We start from the raw sequence: 23,871 nt of genomic DNA, 5'->3' as shown, positions 1-23,871 counted from the left end.
GGCTTTTTCAGTTGCTAGCAAAAATAGATTTGTAGAAGTTCAACATAAAAAGTGAAATCAGTTAGTTGATGGAAAATAATTCACTTAGATATGTATACACTGCAGTAGCAGTTCGATTCAAAAAAATTCTACAGTTTGTTAAAAAAATTAGAAACACATACTGTGGTTTAGGGCCTAGACCACAAAAACTTCAGTAACTAAAACAGTTCAAAAAATAGTTACCGTCAGATAATTGGAATTTTTCAGATGTTGAGTGGGAGAAATGCACTGCTCAGTTCCGAAAATAGCTAATACCATTGTTCTTCATAGCACACCACTTGTTTGTGCAAATACATATGAGAGGATACCTTACAGTGGAGATGAAATGGTGTGTTCAAAATAATGTCAAACAACCTGCTCCTTTCAAACATTTTGGATAAGTGCAAAAATGAACGTTTGCAAGTTCAAAACAGCTAGTTCAATACGGTATTCAGGGAGCTTTTTTCAAATAAAAGTTTTCCTGCAATTATCATTTTTCGTGTGTGATCATTTCTCCACTTAGAGCAATTTTCATGTGTGATCTATACTTTAGGTGCTAATATAAGAATTCGTGTCCTCAGGGAGTTCATGTATTACTACCATAGGAGTTCAAAAACTACACAATGAAAGAGTTCGACCCGCGGTACGTTTAAACAAAGATACTCTAGAAAGTTTATTGGAAAGAATACTTAACATGAGCGGCATGTTTGTTTTAGTGTGCCTAAAGAATGGCCCGAGGACACAAATGTAGCCTTTCTTTACTGTTTCTCTTGCTTATTAAGATCTGGATTGATAACTTATCCTGAACTGGATGTTGCTGCAGTTTGGGGATTTTATATTATATGGCATTTGGGGATTTTGCAGCAGTTTGCCAATAAAGGTTTACACCTCTTCAGATTATGAAAAGCTAGTAAGTTCAGACTCTGGAAGGAGAGATCATCGTTTGTTAAGGTCTGGTGTTTAGTTAGTGGTTATGTGGTACCTACACCGTCACTTTCATCAAGACCTCAAGAAGAGATATCATCTCAAGGTGAAAAAAAATCCTTTTACTGCTCTCTTTCTTCTCTCACTCATTCATCTTATTATATGCACACAAAATTCATGTCATCCTGAATTTGTTACACTGGTGCGGGAACAAAAAACAGATGCACAAGTTCATCTTCAGTGACACACTCGGTTCAAATTCTAATTTTTAGTTAGTACAATTCTTATTTTTTTAGTTCAGCGCCGATTTCTGACTTCCTCGGCCATCACCACTACCTCGTGTAAGTTCTCTGCCGAGAACAAGCACGACCACCTACAGTCTCCGGTGGTCGCCTTGGCCGCCCTCGGCCACGAGCTCGTCCACCATGGTTACTCACACGCATCCAAGTGGAGCACAGACATCAGTCCATGTAGAATTGAAGCCACCATCTTCACCAAGCAGAATGGTTGTGCTAGTTCAAATTTTTCAATCCATCTTCTGTGTGCTATTCAGTACATCTAATGCCAAATCGTAAGTACAATTGCCTCATCTTCATATAACATTCAGGATTTCAATTTATAATGTTGTTTACTGTCCTAATTTTTTGGTACCAGTAACCTTCCTATATACATATGCAGCATCAGTTCAGCCGCTGTTATGGTAATAAGTAGTTTAGTAACTAGAAAAACAACAAAAAGTTGGTTCACTTTTTTTTCTCAGAAGCTTTTCCGGTTCACCTTGTATATGGCTTTTCAGTTGACCTTGTATATGCCTTTTCAGTTCATTGTACATGTTTCAAAAGGAGTTCCCTTAGTTTCAGTAGATTAGGAGATTGGTAAAATCTGAAGTTCAACTTTTCTGATGGGGCACTTCATAAAGCAAAGAAAAAAGAAAGCAGAGCAAAAGTGAAGAAAAAGAAAAGAAAACCAAAGTGGTTCTGAGAAGAAAATGCCTACTGTCGAGTAATACGTTCTCTCGTTAGTCTATGGTTATAAAAAAGTGAGCTGTTCATATAAAAAAATGCCTCGGTTTGTGTAACATCAGTTCTAACTTTTATAGCTTGATAAATGATTAGAAATCAATCTGAATTCATTTTGATCCATTCTCTTGTGATTTTAGGCTGAACTCCAATACTTGCATCCGCCACCCTAACGCTGGCATGTTCCCTCAGTCCTCTCTCGACAAATCCAACAGTACAGGTTCTCCGGTGCGCCAAGTATTGCCTGCAGTGATGCCTGCATCATGGCCACATTGAGGAGATCTTGTGTATTCCACATAGAAGAAATATTGTTAGTTCATGAATAGAGAATTTCTGTACCAGACTTAATATTAGTTTGGTGCGTATTCTATCTTCAGTCCATGAAAAATCACAGAATAGTTGGTGCGTGTGTAGAAAAATCGCCAGTGCAAGTTTCAAAATTCTGTAACTTTAGATATATCACCTAAATAAGTAATGATTTGCAGCGAGTTTCTTCAAAATTCAGTAAAGTTTAGATATATCACCCTAATATCGTCGGTGCAAGTTCCAAAATTCTATAAGTTTAGATATATCGTAAAGAAAAATCGATTAGTCACTGCCGCATGTTAAAAAGTATAAAGCTGTTTTAAAGAAATTCCTAGTGTCTTTTGAAGCATTCATGGTTAAAAAAGCAACGACAACCACCCGTCGCCATGCCTCTCATCCGCATGTCGTGTCGTGCCGGCTTGCCATCAACCACCATTGTGGCTCAGCCCTGTAGTGCTTCCACGATCACATAGATCAGTACGAGTACTCTTTTCCCGAAACCATTCAAAATTACTCTGAAAATGTAACACCCCGGATGTAACTTTCCATATTTGTAACTCAAACTCTTGCCATTTTCGGCTATGTGTTATGATATTCCCTTCGTGGTCGGGTTTTGTCTTTCGTTTTGCATTTTTGTTCATGTCATGCATCTCATATCATGTCATCATGTGCATCTCATTTGCATACGTGTTCGTCTCATGCATCCGAGCATTTTCCCCATTGTCCGTTTTGCAATCCGGCACTCCCACATGCACCGGCGCACCCCTCTTGTTTCTTTTCGTGAGCGGGTATTAAACGTTCTCGGAATGGACCGAGGTTTGCCAAGTGGCCTTGGTATACCACCGGTAGACCACCTGTCATGTTTCGTTCCATTTGGAGGTCGTTTGATGCTCCAACAGTTAACCGGGTAACCGCAAAGGTCTTTTGTGTGTTTCAGCAAAACACCCCTCCAAACAGCCCAATAACCCATCTAAGTCACCTCCATGCTCTCGGTCGTTCGATCACGATCGTGTGGGCGAAAACCGCACTCCATTTGGAGTCTCCTAGCTCCCTCTAGCTATAAATAGGTGATCCCCCCGAAATTTTCGCAGATCAAACCCTAACCCTTCCCCTCTCCGCAGCCGGACGTGTCCGGTCCGGCCGGACGAACCTGCGCCGCCGCCCGCAGCCAACCGGAGGGCGCCACGTCACCCGTGCCCGCGCCCACTTCGCCGCCCGCCGCCGCAGCCCGCAGGGCCCGCGGGAGGCCCTCCCGGCCCAGGTCGCGCGCCCCGGAGCCCGCGCGCCGCCCGTCTCCGTCCGATCCCCGCCGCCTCGTTCGCCGCGCCTCGCCGGCCCCGCGCCCGCCGAGCTCGCCCGTCGCCGACCGCGCCTCCCCGCGGCTTCCCCACCGCCCGAGCGCCCGTCTCCGCGCCCGTCCCCGACCACCGCCGCCGTCCTCGTCCCCTCCGGCCCTCTCCTCCGTCCGAGCTCCGGCGAGCTCCCTCCGCTGCCTCGGTTCGCGTGCCCGATCCAAATCCAAAGAGGTTGACCCTGATATTTCTGCCAAGTCCCGAAGTTTTCACATATTGTTGCCATGTTCGCCACATCATATATCCTCGCATACTGCTCCGTTTTATGCGCATGATATATCGAAATGTTCATCACGAGATGCTCTTCATCTTGTTCCATGGTGCCATGCTCGTTTGAGTCCATCTTGATGCCCAAATCTCTGGTGCAAGAGTGCTATATGCTGTTTACTGCTGCTACTTATCAGAACTTGGTGTTTTGTTATTTTTGTTGCAATTGATGTGTGCATCTTATGGGCATGAGCTCTACAGGTGTTTTGATCTATGCCATGACATCTTTACAGTGGTGTATGCCATGTATTTTTGTGATCTATGTGGTGACTAGCACAAGCATGCAAACTAGGCTTCGTGATGTTTCTGTTTTCAGGGACTTAGGTTTTTGCCAAGTCCTTTATCTGCTGTTATTTTGTTGCTACGTATCCATGTGGCTACAGTGAGATGCATGCCTCTTTTGGGTATGATCAGTAAGGAGGTTTTGTAGATATAGTTGTGCTCTATCCAGCCATGCCCCTGTTTGCAATTATGGAGTGCCATAGCATGTCTTAATATTGCTCTAATTTTGCTAGAAAATGTTCCTGGCAGAATGTTAACATGATATTCACTTTTGCCAAGGTTGTTGTAGTTGATCCATACATGCTATGAACACGCTCTTGCTATGGTTAGCTTCATAAACATTCCATCTTGCTGTAGGTCTGCTTGTTTCATCATGCATTGCTTTCTGATGAGTGAATCAAGCTCACCAAGATGCCTTCATAATTCTGTTAATGCCATGTTCTGTTCTCTGCCAAGTCTGGAACCTGTTAACGAAACTTGCTATGTTTATATGGGTGCCATCATATCTTCTGATCCTTTTTGGCTCATGGTCAGTAAGGGACTTTTGTTCTATGCATTTAGTCGTTTCATGCCATGCCTTGTTTTGCTATGTTAAGTTCCTGTAGCATGTTGATTGCTTGCTCTGAATATTGCTACCTGATGCTGTTTATGCCATGTCCAGTAATTTCACCAAGTCTATGAACCTGTTACCTTTTGCATTTTTGCCATGCTTGTTTGAACATGTTATGATGTGATCTAGCCGTAGCTCAGTGTTCATCTTTTGTCAAGCATCTCCTTCAAATCACTGTCATATGCTTTGTTGCTATGTTGGGGTGCCGTAGCATAGTTACTTGATGTCTTCTAAGTGCTATCATGCTGTTAATCGCAGAATCGTGTCACTCTTGTTTTGCTTGCCATTTGCAAACCGTGCATCCGTTTCCGGTGATCTTTATATCGATTTCGACCGAAATCATCTCATCTTTCCAGTGGCATACTTGGTTTGCCAAGTTACTGCCTTGTTCATCCTTTTTCTTCCGGAGCACGCATATGCATCGCATATCACATCTCGCATATCATGCATGTATTGCATCATGATGCTTGTGCATTTCCCGTGATAGATTGTGGTTCCATTGTTTGTGTTCTTGCTGTGGATATATCCGGGAGACGAGTTCGTGAATGAGGAACCTGTTGAGTACGCTTACGAGGATCAAGCTTTCGACAACTCTGAGAACCTTGCAGGCAAGATGACCATACCCTCGAAATCACTTCTATCTTTGCTTTGCTAGTTGTTCGTTCTATTGCTATGCTGCGCTACCTACCACTTGCTATATCATGCCTCCCATATTTCCATGTCAAGCCTCTAACCATCCTTTCCTAGCAAACCGTTGTTTGGCTAAGTTACCGCTTTTGCTCAGCCCTTCTTATAGCGTTGCTAGTTGCAGGTGATGTTGAAGTTGGTTCCATGTTGGAACATGGATATTTTGGAATATCACAATATCTCGTATTTAATTAATGCATCTATATATTTGGGAAAGGGTGGAAGGCTCAGCCTTATGCCTGGTGTTTTGTTCCACTCTTGCCGCCCTAGTTTCCGTCATACCGGTATTATGTTCTTTGAGTTTGCGTTCCTTACGCGGTTGGGTGATTTATGGGACCCCCTTGACAGTTCGCCTTGAATAAAACTCCTCCAGCAAGGCGCAACCTTGGTTTTACATTTGCCTACCTAAGCCTTTTTCCCTTGGGTTTTCGCGAGCCCGAGGGTCATCTTTATTTAACCCCCCCCGGCCAGTGCTCCTTCAAGTGTTGGTCCGAACCAAACCGCCTGCGGGGCCACCTCGGGGAAACTCAAAGTCTGGTTTTACTCATAGCCTGTCTCATCCGGTGTGACCTGAGAACGAGATATGTGCAGCTCCTATCGGGATTTGTCCGCACAGTCGGGCGGTCTTGCTGGTCTTGTTTTACCATTGTCGAAATGTCTAGTAAACCGGGATTCCGAGACTGATCGGGTCTTCCCAGGAGAAGGTTTATCCTTCGTTGACCGTGAGAGCTTATAATGGGCTAAGTTGGGACACCCCTGCAGGGTATTATCTTTCGAAAGCCGTGCCCGCGGTTATGAGGCAGATGGGAATTTGTTAATGTCCGATTGTAGAGAACTTGACACTTGATTTAATTAAAATACATCAACTGTGTGTGTAGCCGTGATGGTCTCTTCTCGGCGGAGTCCGGGAAGTGAACACGGTTTGAGTTATGCATGAACGTAAGTAGTTTCAGGATCACTTCTTGATCATTTCTAGCTTCGCGACCATTGCATTGCTTCTCTTCTCGCTCTCATTTGCGTAAGTTAGCCACCATATATGCTTAGTGCCTGCTGCAGCTCCACCTCATTACCCCATCCTTTCCTACAAGCTTAAATAGTCTTGATCTCGCGGGTGTGAGATTGCTGAGTCCTCATGACTCACATATTCTACCAAAACAGTTGCAGGTGCGGACAATGCCAGTGTAGATGACGCAACCGAGCTCAAGTGGGAGTTCAATGAGGAACGTGGTCGTTACTATGTTTCTTTTCCTGATGATCAGTAGTGGAGCCCAGTTGGGACGATCGGGGATCTAGCATTTGGGGTTATCTTATTTTCATTTGGATTTGACCGTAGTCGGTCTATGTGTGCATTTTTGGATGATGTATGAATTAATTTATGTATTGTGTGAAGTGGCGATTGTAAGCCAACTCTCGTTATCCCATTCTTGTTCATTACATGGGATTGTTTGAAGATGACCCTTCTTGTGACAATACCTACAATGCGGTTATGCCTCTAAGTCGTGCCTCGACACGTGGGAGATATAGCCGCATCGTGGGCGTTCCAAGTTGGTAATCAGAGCCATCCCCGACTTAGGAGCCCCCTACTTGATCGAACCGCTGGCGTTGTTGAGTCTAGAACAAAAATGTTTTGAGTCTTAGGATTATATATATCGGAGAGTAGGATTCTTTTTACTCCTCAGTCCCTTCGTCGCTCTGGTGAGGCCTCCTGACGTAGAAGTTTTGACTCTTCTCTCCTCAAATTTCACTAAACAAATTAGGATCACGCGGGTATCTTGGAATTGTTCTGATGGTTTTGTGACGAGAACATTGTTCTTGGTGCCTCCTGACATTTAGGGGTTGTGGCAGTGTCCCGGGGAGTTGAGCTCCGAGGTGTTGTCGTCACAATTTTATCGTTGCAGTTCTGGAATACCTGAATTTCGCCGACATCGAAAATCTCTTTTATGCAGTTGTTGGTGAGATCACCTCGACGCCACCCAGTACTGGGGCGGGAGTTCGGGAGTATTGCCATAACTCGTATAACGGATGCTTTTCGAAGGTTGAGGTACACGATTTCCAAAGGTTTCTTGGTTATGTGTTGACGGATGGATACAGCTGGATCTAGGGATTGCTAGTTTGGGTGATATATTTTGTGTTCCCTGTATCCCCAACACCAGATTGCATAACCAGAAAGTTTCGGGAGTTTATAGGTGGGATTCAAGTAGCTCTTAGCATTTCTTCCCGCGGATATTTGGTTTGTGATTGGGTAATCCTTACCACTTATTTGTTCCAGTTGCACCTTGTTATTTTATTCATCAATCTCTTATCAAGTGGCTTCTCACCTTAATGGAAGTGTGATGATTTACTATGGAATTCATTCGTTCATCCTTGTTCGAATGTTTATGGTGAAGACTATATGTTGCAATTTCTATCCGTTGATTCAACTTGTCTAATTGTCTATCAAGATGCTAACGGATGTCACCCTCTTCAGGATGGCTCCGCCAACGCGTCAGAATCCGGAACGCAATGAAGGGAGTCAGGCGAACCCTCCACCACCACCTCCGCCTCCGGAGGCATGGCAAGCTATCATGGCAGCCACCAACGCCAATGCTCAGATGATTTTGCAACTCTTGCAAGAGCGTACCCAAGGGCAAAGCAATCAAGGAAATCAAGGCCAAGGCAACAATCAGCCTCACTTCGCTACCCTCAACCAGTTCCTCGCAAATCAGCCGAAGTCTTTCAGCTACTGTGCCAAGGCCACAGACGCCGATGATTGGCTCATGGACATCAACAAGCATTTTGAATGTAGCAATGTCAGGCCTGAGGACTTTGTCAAGTTCGCTTCTTTTCAACTCAAGGATCAAGCTGCCGAGTGGTATCAACAATACAAAGATTCCAGAGGAGGTCGTGTGATTACCTGGGATGATTTCCGCCGAGACTTCAAAGCTCACCACATTCCACAAAGTGTTGTTGAGAGCAAGCGTGAGGAGTTCCGCAATCTCAAGCAAGGCAGCATGTCCGTGTATCAATACAATACTCAGTTTCAGAAACTCGCTCGCTTCGCTAAGCAAGACGTTCCTGATGAAAAGAGCATGATCTATCAATTCAGAGGTGGCCTCAGAGAAGATCTGCAATTACCTCTTGTGCTTTTTGAGCCGGCCAAGTATGATGATTTCTACAACATGGCTCTGAAGCAAGAGGCTGCTCAGCTCAAGTGTGAGGCTTCTAAGAAGAGAGTCAGGGACACAGTTCAGTCTTCTTCTTCCTCACTAGTGGCTGCTATGCAACAGAAGTTCTGGTTGCCTCCTCCTCCTCCGTTTCGTCAGCCTTTCCAGCAGAAGAACAAAGGTGGCCATGGATCTTCCAACCCACCCAACCCTGGTTATCAGAACAAGTCTCAGAATCAAGCTCCAAAGTCGAATGCTCCTTATTATCGTCCACTCTCAGAGGTGACTTGCAACAAGTGTCAGCAGAAAGGTCACTATGCTAACAAGTGCTTCAACCAAAGGCACCTTCCGCCTCCTCCTCCTGTGAGATCTTCCAGCAATGCAGTGATCAAGCATAATCCCAAGTCTACAAAGGTGAACATGATGAATGCAGCTCAAGCGGAGGAATCTACTGATGTGATAATGGGTAATCTCTCAGTTAATGATATTCCTGCAAAAGTCTTATTTGATACCGGTGCATCGCATTCTTTCATGTCATATCCTTTTGCATCGAAGCACAATTTTGACACAGAGGAATTACCTAGAGCAATGCAAGTTATTTCTCCGGCTAAGCGTTTGAGATCTACCATGTTGGTTCCGAATGTCGGTGTCAAGATGGGCGACTATAAATTTCTGTCTAAACCAATTGTCCTTGGTGACTCGGATATTGATCTAATTCTCGGGATGGACTGGCTTTCTAAGCACAAGGCTCAACTTGATTGTGCTGCCAGGGAAATTCAATTGACACACTCTTCTGAGGATGTTATCATCTATGCCGCTCGTGACGAGACCATTCGGTTATTCTCTCTCAATGAGAAGGGCGAGTTGGATGCTATCTCTCAGATTCCAGTCGTTTGTGAGTATCAAGATGTCTTTCCAGAAGAGCTTTCGGGTATGCCTCCTCACCGGCCAGTTGAGTTCGTTATCGATCTTGAGCCTGGCACGGAACCCGTTTGCAAGCGTCCATATAAGCTTGGACCCAAGGAGCTGAAGGAGTTGAAGAAAAAGATCGATGAACAAGATCGTCTGGGTTTGATCAGACTGAGTTCATCTCCATGGGGTTGTGGTGTTCTTTTTGTCCAGAAGAAGGATGGGACAAACCGACTTTGTGTCGACTACCGTCCATTGAACAAGAAGACAATTAAGAACTAGTATCCACTTCCCAACATCAATGAGCTATTCGAGCAACTTAAAGGTGCTAAAGTATTCTCCAAGCTTGACCTTCGGATGGATTATCATCAGATTCGCATTCGTGAAGAAGATATTCCCAAGACAGCATTCAGAACAAGCTTTGGTTCTTATGAATATACTGTCATGTCTTTCGGCCTTGTCAATGCTCCTCCAACATTCTCTCGAATGATGAACTTCATCTTCAACCCCTATACCAATGAATTCGTCCTGGTGTATCTCGATGATATCTTGGTCTTCTCCAAGAATAAGAAGGATCATGCCAAACATTTGCGGTTGGTGCTCGACAAGCTCAGAGAGTATCAATTCTATGCGAAGTTTTCCAAATGTGAGTTTTGGCTTGACGAAGTTCTTTACCTTGGTCATATCATCTCTGCCAAGGGCATCGCTGTTAATCCCGAGAAGGTGTCTGCAATTGTGAATTGGGAACCTCCTCAGAATGTCAAGCAGCTCCACAGTTTTCTTGGTCTTGCAAGCTATTGCCGAAGATTCGTTGAGAATTTCTCTAAGATTGCAAAGCCTCTTTCCAACCTCCTCCAGAAGCATGTGAAGTATGTCTGGACTCCTGAGTGTGACGTTGCTTTCAACACTCTCAAAGAGAAACTCGTCACAGCTCCTGTCTTAACTCCTCCTGATGAATCCAAGCCATTCGAAGTTTTCTGTGAGGCTTCTCTTCAAGGTCTCGGTGCTGTGTTAATGCAAGAGAAGAAAGTTGTGGCCTATACCTCTCGTCAATTGAAGCCCAACGAAAAGAACTACCCCATTCACGATCTTGAGTTGGCGGCAGTTGTCCATGCATTAATAACATGGAGACATCTCTTGTTGGGTAGAAAAGTGGACATATTCACCGATCACAAGAGTCTCAAGTACATCTTCACTCAGCCAAACCTCAACCTCAGGCAAACTCGATGGGTCGAGATGATTCAAGAGTACAATCCGAGTATTGAGTATACTCCAGGCAAGGGCAACGTCATTGCGGATGCTTTGAGCAGGAAGGCTTATTGCAACAGCTTAATTCTCAAGCCTTTTCAACCGGATCTTTGTGAAGCTTTCCGCAAGCTGAATCTCCAAGTTGTTCCTCAAGGCTTTCTTGCCAACCTCCTAGTCTCTCCTACTTTGGAAGATCAAATTCGTGAGGCACAACTCCTGGATACCATGGTGAAGAAGGTGAAACGTGGTATCGACAAGGGTCTTTCCAAATACAAGTGCTATCGCATTGATGACAGAGACACTTTATTCTTCGAGGACCGGATTGTGGTTCCTAAAGGTGATCTAAGGAAAGTCATTATGAACGAGGCGCACAATTCTCTTCTTTCCATTCATCCTGGAAGTACGAAGATGTACCATGAACTCAAGCAGTCGTATTGGTGGACTCGAATGAAGCGAGAAGTCGCTCAATTCGTGAACGAATGTGATGTCTGTCGAAGGGTGAAAGGAGAACACCAACGACCAGTTGGTCTCCTCCAACCTCTTGCTATTCTAGAATGGAAGTTTGATCATATCGAAATGGACTTCATGACTGGATTTCCAAAGTCCAAGCGCGGAAATGATGCTATCTTCGTTGTCATCGACAAGCTTACAAAAGTGGCTCATTTCCTTCCAATCAAAGAATCTATCACAGCAGCTCAGTTGGCAGAGCTATACACCTCCAGGATTCTCTCCTTGCATGGCATTCCACAATTGATTTCTTCATATCGTGGAAGCATCTTCACTTCTAAGTTCTGGGACTCATTCCAGAAGGCCATGGGCACAAACATTCGCTTCAGCACAACTTTCCATCCTCAAACTAGTGGCCAAGTCGAGCGAGTCAATCAAATCCTTGAAGATATGCTCAGGGCTTGTGTCATTTCCTTTGGCATGAAGTGGGAAGATTGTCTTCCATATGCCGAATTCTCCTACAACAACAGCTTCCAAGCGAGTTCGGGCAAGGCCCCATTTGAAATTCTATATGGCAGAAAGTGCCGTACTCCTCTCAATTGGTCAGAGACTGGTGAACGCCAACTTCTTGGCAATGACTTAATCACAGAGGCTGAAGAAATGTGTAAAGTCATCCATGAAAATCTCAAAGCCGCGCAATCGCGCCAGAAGAGTTAGTATGATAGCAAGCACCGTGATGTGGCTTTCGAGATCGGAGACCATGTCTACCTCCGTGTCTCTCCAATGAAAGGCACTCGTCGCTTCGGTATCAAAGGGAATCTTGCCCCTAGATACATGGGTCCTTTCAAGATCATTGGCAAAAGAGGCGACCTTGGCTATCAACTTGAGCTTCCCTCCAACTTCGCGAACGTGCACGATGTGTTCCACGTGTCACAGCTTCGCAAGTGCTTCAAGACTCTTGAGCGCACCATCAACTTCGAAGAGATTGACCTCCAAGAAGATCTGTCTTATCATGAGCACCCTGTTGCTATTCTTGAAAAAACTGAGCGCAAGACTCGCAACAAGTCAATCAAATTCCTGAAAGTGAAGTGGTCGCACCATTCCGACCGAGAAGCCACCTGGGAGCGCGAGGACCACCTCTGTTCCGAATATCCGGAGTTCTTTCAGTCCTAGATCTCAGGACGAGATCCTCTCGTAGTGGTGGAGTGTTGTAACACCCCGGATGTAACTTTCCATATTTGTAACTCCAACTCTTGCCATTTTCGGCTATGTGTTATGATATTCCCTTCGTGGTCGGGTTTTGTCTTTCGTTTTCCATTTTTGTTCATGTCATGCATCTTATATCATGTCATCATGTGCATCTCATTTGCATACGTGTTCGTCTCATGCATCCGAGCATTTTCCCCGTTATCCGTTTTGCAATCCGGCACTCCCACATGCACCGGCGCACCCCTCTTGTTTCTTTTCGTGAGCGGGTGTTAAACGTTCTCGGAATAGACCGAGGTTTGCCAAGTGGCCTTGGTATACCACCGGTAGACCACCTGTCAAGTTTCGTTCCATTTGGAGGTCGTTTGATGCTCCAACGGTTAACCGGGTAACCGCAAAGGTCTTTTGTGTGTTGCAGCAAAACACCCCTCCAAACAGCCCAATAACCCATCTAAGTCACTTCCATGCTCTCGGTCGTTCGATCACGATCGTGTGGGCGAAAACCGCACTCCATTTGGAGTCTCCTAGCTCCCTCTAGCTATAAATAGGTGATCCCCCTGAAATTTTCGCAGATCAAACCCTAACCCTTCCCCTCTCCGTAGCCGGACGTGTCCAGTCCGGCCGGATGAACCCGCGCCGCCGCCCGCAGCCAACCGGAGGGCGCCACGTCACCCGTGCCCGCGCCCACTTCGCCGCCCGCCGCCGCAGCCCGCAGGGCCCGCGGGAGGCCCTCCCGGCCCAGGTCGCGCGCCCCGGAGCCCGCGCGCCGCCCGGCTCCGTCCGCTCCCTACTGCCTCGTTCGCCGCGCCTCGCCGGCCCAGCGCCGCCGCGGCCCCGTGCCCGCCGAGCTCGCCCGCCGCCGACCGCGCCTCCCCGCGGGTTCCCCGCCGCCCGAGCACCCGTCTTCGCGCCCGTCCCCGACCACTGCCGCCGTCCTCGTCCCCTCCGGCCCTCTCCTCCATCCGAGCTCCGGCGAGCTCCCTCCGCTGCCTCGGTTCGCGTGCCCGATCCAGATCCAAAGAGGTTGACCCTGATATTTCTGCCGAGTCCCGAAGTTTTTACATATTGTTCATATCTCCTCGCATACTGCTCCGTTTCATGAGCATGATATATCGAAATGTTCATCACGAGATGCTCTTCATCTTGTTCCATGGTGCCATGCTCGTTTGAGTCCATCTTGATGCCCAAATCTCTGGTGCAAGAGTGCTATATGCTGTTTACTGCTGCTACTTATCAGAACTTGGTGTTTTGTTATTTTTGTTGCAAGTGATGTGTGCATCTTATGGGCATGAGATCTACAGGTGTTTTGATCTATGCTATGCCATCTTTACATTGGTGTATGCCATGTATTTTTGTGATCTATGTGGTGACTAGCACAAGCATGCAAACTAGGCTTCATGATGTTTCTGTTTTCAGGGACTTTGGTTTTTGCTAAGTCCTTTATCTGCTGTTAGTTTGTTGCTACGTATCCATGTGGCTACAGTGAGATCCATGCCTCTTTTGGGTATGATCAGTAAGGATGTTTTGTAGATATAGTTGTGCTCTATCCATCCATGTCCCTATTTGCAATTATGGAGTGACATAGCATGTCTTAAGCTTGCTCTACTTTTTCTATAAAATGTTCCTGGCAGAATGTTAACATGATATTCAATTTTGCCAAGGTTGTTGTAGTTGATCCATACATGCTATGAACACGCTCTTGCTATGGTTAGCTTCATAAACATTCCATCTTGCTGTAGGTCTGCTTGTTTCATCATGCATTGCTTTCTGATGAGTGAATCAAGCTCACCAAGATGCCTTCATAATTCTGTTAATGCCATGTTCTGTTCTCTGCCAAGTCTGAAACCTGTTAACGAAACTTGCTATGTTTATATGGGTGCCATCATATCTTCTCATCCTTTTTGGCTCATGGTCAGTAAGGGACTTTTGTTCTATGCATTTAGTCGTTTCATGCCATGCCTTGTTTTGCTATGTTAAGTTCCTGTAGCATGTTGATTGCATGCTCTGAACATTTAGTCGTTTCATGCCATGCCTTGTTTTGCTATGTTAAGTTCCTGTAGCATGTTGATTGCATGCTCTGAACATTGCTACCTGATGCTGTTTATGCCATGTCTAGTAATTTCACCAAGTCTGTGAACCTGATATCTTTTGCATTTTGGCCATGCTCGTTTGAACCTGTTATGATGTGATCTAGCCGTAACTTAGTGTTCATCTTTTGTCAAGCATCTCCTTTAAATCACTGTCATATGCTTTGTTGCTATGTTGGGGTGCCATAGCATAGTTACTTGATGTCTTCTAAGTGCTATCATGCTGTTAATCGCAGAATCGTGTCACTCTTGTTTTGCTTGCCATTTGCAAACCGTGCATCCGTTTCCGGTGATCTTTATATCGATTTCGACCGAAATCATCTCATCTTTCCAGTGGCATACTTGGTTTGCCAAGTTACTGTCTTGTTCATCCTTTTTCTTCCGGAGCACACATATGCATCGCATATCACATCTCGCATATCATGCATGTATTGCATCATGTTGCTTGTGCATTTCCCGTGATTGACTGTGGTTCCATTGTTTGTGTTCTTGCTGTGTGTAGAGCCGGGAGACGAGTTCGTGAATGAGGAACCTGTTGAGTACGCTTACGAGGATCAAGCTTTCGACAACTCTGAGAACCTTGCAGGCAAGATGACCATACCCTCGAAACCACTTCTATCTTTGCTTTGCTAGTTGTTCGTTCTATTGCTATGCTGCGCTACCTACCACTTGCTATATCATGCCTCCCATATTGCCATGTCAAGCCTCTAACCATCCTTACCTAGTAAACTGTTGTTTGGCTAAGTTACCGCTTTTGCTCAGCCCTTCTTATAGCGTTGCTAGTTGCAGGTGAAGTTGAAGTTGGTTCCATGTTGGAATATGGATATTTTGGAATATCACAATATCTCTTATTTAATTAATGCATCTATATATTTGGTAAAGGGTGGAAGGCTCGGCCTTATGCCTGGTGTTTTGTTCCACTCTTGCCGCCCTAGTTTCTGTCATACCGGTATTATGTTCCTTGAGTTTGCGTTCCTTATGCGGTTGGGTGATTTATGGGACCCCCTTGACAGTTCGCCTTGAATAAAACTCCTCCAGCAAGGCCCAACTATCATGGAATTGTCACGGCAGATGTCCTCGAGCTAGGACTTAGTCGTGGAGCCATCGCAGCTAGGAAGCTTGAAGGGGTTAAACGGGACAAGGAACACGAGGGTTATACTGGTTCGGCCCCTTACGTTGAAGGTAAAAGCCTACGTCCAGTTGAGGTGGTATTGATTAGGGTTTCGATGACCAGGGAGCTTAACTGCTATGCCTGGCTCTCGATCAGATCTTTCTTGCCCCTAAACCGCCGTCGGGTCGTCCCTTTATATAGAGAGGCTGACGCCCCGTGGCTATCAGAGTCCCGGCCGGCTCATAAGAGTGTCCGGCTCGGACTCTCAACTATTCTTGCCTTACACTACAAGTTCTACCATAATGACGGTTGTAACTACAGGCCTTAAGCCATCTCCGGGTCTTAAGCCCATCTTTGGCCCACCGTCTTCAAGCTTGGCGCCGGGCTTCAGGCGATGACCATTATGAGTAACCCGGCCCCTCCGGGCGGGTGACTCTAAGGTTTATATCCTCAACATTAGGCCCCAGATTGATTTGAGCCGGCTCATGTCAATCTTCAATCCTTTCGACAGAAAAACTCCGGCTTACAATTGTGTGAAGGCCATAACCCGGCGTGATGTCATCCTCTGGATTCCGGGTAATCCGCCGTGACGTTATCTTCCATTAAGTCCATTTTTTACTCCGCCATATCCTCAAAGGATCTTATCTTTACTTCCATCCCGGAAATCGAGGCGTTTTATGGTGAGATAACCGTGCCGTGGCCTCCTCATTTCTCGCGCCCACTTATGAGCCTCGCCTTATAAATAGCCCGGCCCAACGAGCCTCCAGTCACTTTGCCACCTCCATCTTCTTCCTCTCGCCACTGTGTTGTGCTCGAGCTCCACCGCCGCCGCCGCCGCGGGTCTTCTTGTCTTCACCAACTCTGGCCGCTGCATCAACCTGACGTAACCAGACAAACTGCGGCGACCTCCGCACCTTTCCAGCACCTGTAAGTCTTTGCTATCCCGTAGAACAGATCGGCAGTAGGGTTTCTACCTGTTCTTCCCGTGTTCATCGCCGTTCCTCGTGAGTCCTCGGTAGATTTCATTTTTACCACCTTTTTTGATCTTTATACTACACAAAATTGTTGCGGTAGCTGTTTCACTTCCATTCCCAATGTACATAGATCCCCTTTTACTGCATAGAGGCTCCGTTCGAACCCGCGAACTTCTTCTACATCTGTTTTAGGTCTAGAAACTTTCTTCTTTAGTCGACCATTTTGATCCAAATTAGTTACTGCGATGTGTGAAACCTGTTTTCACCACACTTAGTAAAAAATAGTACCTGCTGAGTCATGGCGGCTTACATTTCCGGCTTAAAGAAGCCACGCGCCGTAAAACCTTCCGACTCAAAAGAAGCCACGCGCCGTAAAATTTTCTGGCTTATTTACGACAAAGCTGTAGACAATTGAATTACTCTCAATACCTCCAGCGGCTTAAATAACCCGATGCACTTAGCTATATGTCATTAGGCCCCTCCATAAGCCGCCACTTTAAAAATTGAACTGTAAATTTCCTCCGGCTTATAATTAAACCGGACATTTCCTTTTATCATAGGCTTCCGACTTTCACCATGCCTCCAAAAGCTCCCAAAGCACCCATCACATGCAATTGGATGACGTCCAACGTCACCGACGAGACCTTGGCGGATTTTGTGAAGTCGGGTTACCTGCCCAAGAAGGACGTCATGTCGTACCGTGCCCCCGACCCATGAGAGGAGAGACCACAGCCAAGGGACGGGGAGGTGGTAATTTTTGCTGATCACATGAGCCGGGGCTTCGCACTGCCTGGCTCAAAGTTCTTTAGAGATGTACTGAATTTCTTTGACCTGCGGCCACAAGACATAGGACCCAATTCGGTGTCGAATATATGCAACTTCCAAGTATTCTGCGAGGTCTACCTTGGAGAAGAGCCCAGCCTGCTGCTCTTCAGAGAGCTCTTTTATCTGAACCGCCAGAACGAGTGCGCCAACGGGCCGAGCTTAGAACTTGGTGGAATCTCCATTCAGCGACGGAGAGACTGCCTTTTTCCTTACGCCGAGCCCCCAAGCCACCCAAAGGACTGGAACCAGACGTGGTTCTACTGCCAAGACACTTCGCCGGCTGACGAGAGCCCGATGCCTGGCTTTCGTCCATCGCGTCTGGAACCAACTCACCCTCTGCCAGACATGTTATCTCAGGCGGAGTGCCAACCTCTGATCCCCACCATCAACAAAATCAAGGCTCTCCTAGGAAATGGCCTTAATGGCATTGATCTGGTCCGAGTCTGGATCTCGTGGCGGGTGATCCCCTTAAGCCGCCGCCCCGGCTTAATGTGTGAGTACACGGGCCGGAAAGATGACCCCCTGCGACACAGCCGCAACGATCTTCCTGAGGACGTTGCTGAAGACATGACCAAGGCCCTCTTGAACGAGAGCTTGGCAGACTGCGGGAGGACCGGCTTAAGCCCCTTCTGCAAGACCAACCCGGCCCCAGCGGTAAGCCGCTGATCTGAACATCTTATTTTCTTCTGTAGATAGCTTTCATCTGAACCTTAAGAAATCGTCATTGAATTTTTCAGGCTGATGACAAATTCTGGAAGGTCAAATATGACCATGAGGCGGCCAAGAAGGCCAGGAAGGCTAAGAAAGCCGCCAAGAGAGCCGCTCCCCGCAAGAAGGGAAGTAGGCCTACTGCTTCAGAGCTGCTGCAACTAAGCGACAACTCCGAGTCAGAGGTAACCCCTGAACCTGTAAGCTCTTGTTGTATTTCTTGTTTATTTCTGTCCACCTTATCAATACTGTTCATCAACAGGATGACACCGGAGCAAGTAACCCGGTGGTTGAAGAGGTAATGACACTTTCCTCCGACTCGGAGCCCTTGCCAAGGCTGAAAGTCTGAAGGGTAACCCGGAAAGTAAGATTTTCACATCCTTTAGCTTATCAAGATCCTCAATTTCTTTTGAAGCAACAGATTCATGAGAGCCGGCGGCACACCCGGACCAACAAGGATGCTGATCTCTCCTCCGGTCTACCTGAGGCGTCAAGGAAGCGCCGGACCGAGGTTATCTCCAGCTTATATCCTTTTCATCCTTTGGCGGGTGTTATATGTCAACCGCTCAACTCTTCTGACTCGAATTATCAGGAAACTTCACCCTCCTCTGGCGACTCCATGCAATCGAACCTGCCAGCTTTCAAGACCGTGCCCGGGTAATGATGATCATCTCTTGTTGTACTTATCCTTATTCATACCTTTGTACTAACTTTTTGTCCATTCAATGCTCAAGCAAAGCTCAGCAAAAGAGCAAAGAAGAATAAGCCGGCCGAAGAGCCGGTCGTGACTGAGCCGGAGGTTTTAGCTTAAGAGCCGCCAGTTGCCTCTGATCCTGAAGCCACCACTCCAACCGACAAGCCAATCGCAGAGACTTCTGCTAATCCAGAGACCTCCAGCCCGGCTCAGCCGGACGTGGTAATCACCCGGACGGAGTTTGTTGAGCCGGGGAGACCCACTGCGCTGGCCAAGTGCTCTGCCAAGGAAGAGTTGCTAGAGCGCCGCCGGGCCAATCTGGACCTCACCAACTATGCTAACCTGAGCATCGGAGCCGGGACTTGGAGATCGACATGGAGAATCAGATACAGCAGAAGTCTGAGGTACCACTCTTCTTGCTTATTGCATAGTTATCTTTACCATACTCTAGCCCTCAAGTCTACTACTTATGATAGAATATGTTGTAGACTTACCTTCTGGCTTACTCGCATGAACCGGCAATTTTGTAGATAGAAACTTTCAACATGCATTAGCCACCAAGTGCCAAGTGTCTTTGCTTGGAAAGTGCTTGGGACTTTAAGGTTGCATAATAATTGTTCATACTATAACCCGGAAATTGTGCAGGCTACTTGGAAGAAGTTTGAGGCTGATATCTCTGATTTGAAGAGCCGGCTGAAGATTCAGGAAACTGAGACCCGGAAAGCCAACGCCAAATTTGTGTCCAGTATTGCTGCTCAAGAGAAGCTGAAGAAGGACTTTGAAACTGAAAGGAAGACTTGGGCCGAAGAGAAGGCTGCTCTTGTAAGCCGGGCCGAACAGGCGGAGAAGGCTCTGTCGGAGAGAACCGCCGAACTCTCCGGCTTAAAACGCCATGTGTCACAAATGGTCGCCGCCATCTTCGGTAAGTTATTCCGCCGGCTCTCGATAAGTTCATAACCTTTATATCTCATAACTCCCATCACTGAGAACGGCTTATCTTACTTTCTTAAACAGGTCCCAGAAGCGCCAACCTCAATCAGAACGTGCAGACCAAGCTGAAGGCCGTGTACACCCTGGTGGAGCAACTCTACACCGGGTCACAGCGCGCCTTGGCCGTGGTGGCCCTATCCAATGAGGTGCCGACTCACCTGGCGGAAGTTCTTCGCCGGCTTGCCGTTCTTCCTCAGTGTGTCCAAGAGCTACGACGGGCCTCTACAAGAGCCGGAGCCATAGCTGCACTGAGCCGGGCCATGGCCTTCCTTCCAGAACTAGACCCGGCGGACATTGCACTTGGCTACCCCAGCTTGAAGGAAGACGGCACCCCTTTCGATCAAAAGGACTTTGCAGCCTGCGTGAAGATCGTGCGCCCGGTGGCCACCCTGATTGGAAATGACACGGATCTGACCAAGTACCAGCCGGGTTACGATGCAGAGAATCAGAGGATCCCCACTCCGCGTTATGAAGCCATCAGCTTAGTCCCGCCGACTCGTAAGCACACCTTTGCCCCGGAAATTGACCCGGCCGGGTTAATTGACGAGGAAGCTCAATTTGAAGCTTTGAGCGGCATTGACTGGAAATCGTCAACCTTCCAGGTCTTGGGAACAGCCGGAGGAGAGGAGAGGGATGAGCCGGAAGCTTCGACCCAGCAAGCAGCTTAACTCTGTAGGCGGCTTATTTAAACAATGCTTCACCCTTTTGGACTCGGGGAGTCTTGTAATAGAATAGGACCAACATTTTAACTTTGTCGTGCCATCGTGCACGTGCTGAATGCTTAATTCCATTGAAGTTACTTCCTTATATTCCTCCGGGTCATAATTGATCGTTCATTTTCCTTAAGCTCAAATAGTTGTCTTTAACCATCTTGCATAGAAAAACAAATCACAAGTCTCTAGGCGGCTTACCGCACTGAGAATCACAGTCTCATACATATAACCCGGAATATAAATCTAAGTCATGAAAGACTGGTCCTCAATTATATCCTTGATATAACCGTAATAACACACTTACCGGCCTTCAAGTACACTTCCGGTTTATATAACCCGGGTAGTAAGGTTGGTACCTCAATTTTGGTTTACCAGTCTTGATAACGCCGATTATGTTTGACGAGCACTGTGAATCAAAGTTAAGCCGACGGAATAAGAACCGCCATGTGCACTGTTGATACAATCAGAAGAACTCGTTCTAAATCAGAAAATCAAAACTCAGGGGCTTCCGGTTCGAATACGACCAGAGACCCGTCCCAAAGGGGTTTAAGCTAAGATTCGAATGCGATCATATAGCCCCCAGTGGGTTTGGCGATGCCGATCAAGAGGGTACCGACAGCTATGTTCTCTTTGGTTCGAATACGACCCATGTTTGAACAGGAAGCCCCCAAATGACCGTAGGAGTTGTTTAACGACGCTGATTCGAATACGATCCACGTCGGTTCCCAAAGGGGGTTAAGCTATGATTCAAATATGATCAAAGAAAACTCCCCAATGAGCTCGGCACTTTGCCAATCAAATGGGTATCGACAGCTATGTTCTCTTTGGTTCGAATACGACCTATGTTTGACCAGGAAGCCCCCAAGTGATTATAGTGCGTACGGCTAGATTCGAATACGATCATAAGCCGGATCCTCCTTCAAGTTATCATGTGATCTTGCAATGGAAACGACACGTTCACCTTTGGAGGAGAAAAAAGGACAGAGGTCCTGCTTTATTGCTTATCATAATATATACATGGATATAGAAATATGTACATTATGAGAGCCGGTGGCTCAAGTGTAATAGGGCCGAAGCTGAGCTATGTTCCACGGACTTGCGTGAATCATTGTGCTCCCGAATGTCAATGAGGTAATATGACCCGTTGTGCAAGTTCTTGCTGACCACAAAGGGTCCTTCCCAAGGCGGGGATAACTTGTGCGCATCTGTTTGATCTTGGATGAGCAGGAGCACCAGATCACCTTCCTGGAAGACCCGGGACTTAACCTGGCGACTGTGATAACGGCGCAGGTTTTGTTGGTAAATCGCGGATCGAGCCGCTGCCACATCACGCTGCTCGTCCAACAAGTCAAGAGCATCTTGGCGCACCTGTTCATTATCCGCCTCAACATAAGCCGCCACTCGAGGCGAGTCATGACGGATGTCACTGGGGAGGACTGCTTCCGCTCCATAAACCATGAAGAAAGGCGTGTAACCCGTAGACCTGTTAGGGGTAGTATTGATGCTCCACAACACGGAGGGTAACTCCTCCACCCAACAACCCGCCGTCCGTTGCAAAGGAACCAAAAGCCGGGGCTTGATGCCTTTCAGAATTTCCTGATTAGCCCTCTCAGCTTGCCCATTGGATTGAGGGTGAGCCACTGATGAAACATCCAGTCGAATATGCTCTCGTTGACAAAACTCCTCCATGGCTCCTTTGGATAGATTGGTACCATTGTCAGTTATAATGCTGTGTGGAAAGCCAAAGCAAAAGATCACCTTTTTCATAAACTGAACCGCCGTGGCTGCGTCACACTTGCTAACTGGCTCTGCTTCAACCCACTTTGTGAATTTGTCAACTGCCACCAAGAGGTGGGTCTTCTTATCCTTGGACCTTTTAAAAGGCCCAACCATATCAAGCCCCCAGACCGCAAAGGGCCAAGTAATTGGGATCATCCTCAGCTCCTGAGCCGGCACATGAGCCCGTCGCGAGAACCTTTGGCAACCATCACATTTACTGACCAAGTCCTCCGCATCAGCATGAGCCGTCAGCCAATAAAAACCATGACGAAAAGCCTTGGCCACAAGGGATTTTGAGCCGGCATGATGGCCACAATCCCCTTCATGAATCTCACGCAAGATCTCTTGACCTTCCTCAGGGGAGACACAACGCTGGAACGCTCCCGTAACACTGCGGTGATGCAGCTCACCATTGATAACAACCATTGACTTAGACCGCCGGGTTATTTGTCTGGCCAAAGTTTCATCCTTAGGCAAATCTCCCCGGGTCATGTAAGCCAGATAGGGCACTGTCCAGTCCGGGATGACGTGGAGAGCCGCCACCAGTCGTGCCTCCGGGTCAGGGACAGCCAAGTCTTCCTCTGTAGGCAACTTAACAGAAGGGTTATGCAAGACGTCCAGGAAAGTATTAGGCGGCACCGGTTTTCGCTGAGAGCCTAGCCGGCTTAAAGCATCAGCCGCCTCGTTCTTCCTGCGATCGATGTGCTCTACTTGGTAACCCTGAAAGTGCCCAACAATGGCATCAACTTCACGGCGATAAGCCGCCATGAGAGGGTCCTTGGAGTCCCACTTGCCTGATACTTGTTGAGCCACCAAGTCTGAGTCGCCGAAGCACCTTACCCGGCTCAAACTCATCTCCTTAGCCATCCGAAGACCATGGAGCAAGGCCTCATACTCGGCCGCATTGTTAGTGCAAGGAAACATCAACTGTAGCACATAATGGAACTTGTCACCTTTAGGGGAAGCCAACACGACTCCAGCCCCCAAGCCCTCCAATTGCCTGGACCCGTCGAAGTGAATAGTCCAATATGTGTTATCCGGCTTTTGTTCGGGCACTTGTAGCTCTGTCCAATCGTTGATGAAATCCACCAAGGCTTGAGATTTAACAGCAGTGCGTGGTATGTATTTCAGACCATGATGTCCGAGCTCTATAGCCCACTTAGCCACTCTCCCTGTGGCCTCTCTGTTTTGAATGATATCTCCAAGGGGGCAGAACTGACCACAGGATGGGGTGACCCTGGAAATAATGCTTAAGCTTCCAGCTTGCCATGAACACACCATAAACAAGCTTCTACCAATGTGGATATCGTTGTTTGGACTTGATGAGCACTTCGCTGACGTAATAAACCGGCCGCTGAACCGGATGCTCCTTACCCTCTTCCTTGCACTCCACCACCACAGCCACACTGACGGCCCGTGTGTTAGCTGCTACATACAGTAATAAGGGCTCCTTGTCAACCGGAGCAGCAAGGACTGGGGGCTCCGCAAGCTGTCTCTTCAAATCCTCAAAAGCAGTATTAGCAGCATCATTCCAGACAAAGTCATCAGTTTTCTTCATCAACTGGTACAATG

The sequence above is a fragment of the Aegilops tauschii genome, chromosome 2 (genome assembly GCF_002575655.3).
Source record: "Aegilops tauschii subsp. strangulata cultivar AL8/78 chromosome 2, Aet v6.0, whole genome shotgun sequence".
Taxonomy (NCBI): domain Eukaryota; kingdom Viridiplantae; phylum Streptophyta; class Magnoliopsida; order Poales; family Poaceae; genus Aegilops; species Aegilops tauschii.
Note: the sequence above shows the minus strand (reverse complement) of the source record.